Raw genomic sequence first — 2,062 nt, forward strand, 5'->3', positions numbered from 1 at the left:
TTGAGGTGCGGCTGGGCATTCACTAACAAAATGGTTCGGACTTGCACACAATGCACAAACTTCTTGGATTGAGTTAGGTGGAATCGGGGATTGTCCAGTATTTAGAAGACAGTCTAATTTTTGGGACAGTTCATCTACCTTATTGTGGATATCCATGACGTTTCCAATCTGATAAATTCCACTTCTTTTTTGTTGAAGCATGGGTTGTTCTCTAGAGGTGGAAGACATATGATGTAGAAAATTCTCACTAAGTGTTTCAAAGAGCTGCCAGGCTTCATCCTCACTCTTTAGTATGAATGTCCCACCACATGATGCATCAACCATTTGTCGGTGTTTCTCCGATAGACTATCATAAAAACACTGACAAAGTTGCCATTTAGGGATAGCATGGTGTGGACATTTACGAATGAGGTCCCTTAACCTTTCCCATGTCTTATGAAAAAGTTCACCCTCCAATTGGGAAAAATTAGTGATAGCTTTTCTAATTTGATTTATTTTTCCAATTAGAAAGTATTTCTTGAGAAATTCTCTCTGAAGATGATCCCAAGTTGAAATGGTTATAGAGTTTAAGGAGTTTAACCAATGCTTGACTTTATCTTTAAGTGAGAAAGAGAATAATTTCAACCTAAGGGCATCATCGGAGAAGTTTTGGATTTTTACTGTGGAACAAATTTCAAAAAATTCATCCAAATGTTTGTATGGGTCCTCGTTACTAAGTCCATAGAATGATGGCAACATTTGAATAATTCTAGACTTAATCTCATATTGGGTAGCTTCTACTGGAGGTGCTTGAATGCATGGAGAGTAAGTATACGAGGATGGAGTGAAATATTCTCTCAATGAGCATGGAGGATTAGCCTCACCAGGTGCAGCCATGTTTCTAACTCGGATGGTCCTAAGAGTCTTTTCTAATTCTTCGTCTAATGGTTGCAATTCGGGCTTTAGTGATCGTCGACCTAACATGCAACTAAAAGGTCTATGTAGGACTATCCTAGTCTGTTAAGGATTATTTTTTTTTTAATTAAGAGGAGAAGAGAAGAGAGAAAAGAGTTTTAAAGAAGAGATCCTAAGAAGTCCTAAAACTAATAGAAGAATTAGTTGTGGTTAGATTTTAATTACAATCAAGTTAGCACGTAGTGGACTCTCTATCCTAAAGTTACCCTAGTTCTAGACAACTCCTAACTGTAGTTAGCCTTCAAACCCTCCAAGTCGGAGCTTGACCAACCAACTGGCCAGGTAAGTGTAAGGTCGGTGGGAGTCTCCCCGTTGCTTTCTTTAGACACCAATTAAATTGGCCAGGTCAGCGAACGGAACCAATTAAAAACCACCTTCCTTCGGGCCCAGTCATCTTGCAAACCACTTGCCTAGACACCAGCTAGCTGACCAAGTCTAATCTGGTTCAACTCTCAGGGTCACTTGTCCTAAGGAGCTCGAAATCCTTAGGGGTCAACATCTAATTAATTTTAGATTAAGGTCTAAATTATGCAAATGCAAGGGAGTGATTTGTGGGCCAAGGAAGGGTGATCAAATCTCCACCTTATCTTAGTTAATGGGTTGCGCCCTTAAAGTTACTTTTGGAGATGCAATGCAAAAAAATAAGGTGTCCAATCAAGTTAGAAATTTTTATATTTGAGGTTACGCTATTTTAGTTAAGTGTTATGAAATGTCAGTGGTTTTTTTTTTTTTTTTAAATTCAACCATTCCAAGGTCCCCGACAATGGTGCCAAAATTTGATGCGTAGTCGTTGATAGCATCAAAAATAACTCTACTCACTACGTAGGTAGGATGAGTTGAGATCGTATCCTCAGGGATCTTGAGCTAAGTTGAGATTGCAAAATAAAAGAAAGAAGTATTATTTTTGATTTACAGAATAAATTATCTTAAAATTGATGTAATTAGAAAATAAAGAGCTCGAGAGTTTTGAATTAATTTTGTACTAGCAGAGTTGTATCTCTTTTTTAATTAAATAGATGCTATTAATCTTAGAAAAAATATCTATCTTTCCTCGGCACACTCCATACCTATAGATCATGGCGTATCTCCGAAAAGTTTTAGGTAAACA

General features: G+C 37.4%; 1 non-coding gene across 1 annotated transcript; it reads left to right on the top strand.

Moving 5' to 3' along the window:
• The first annotated feature begins 382 nt into the window (after positions 1–382).
• LOC140858279 (small nucleolar RNA R71) lies at positions 383–488 on the top strand. Its single transcript, XR_012141846.1, has one exon. It is a non-coding gene; the product is annotated as a small nucleolar RNA R71 (small nucleolar RNA).
• The last annotated feature ends 1,574 nt before the right edge of the window (positions 489–2,062 follow it).

This window comes from Elaeis guineensis, chromosome 5, assembly GCF_000442705.2.
Source record: "Elaeis guineensis isolate ETL-2024a chromosome 5, EG11, whole genome shotgun sequence".
NCBI lineage: Eukaryota > Viridiplantae > Streptophyta > Magnoliopsida > Arecales > Arecaceae > Elaeis > Elaeis guineensis.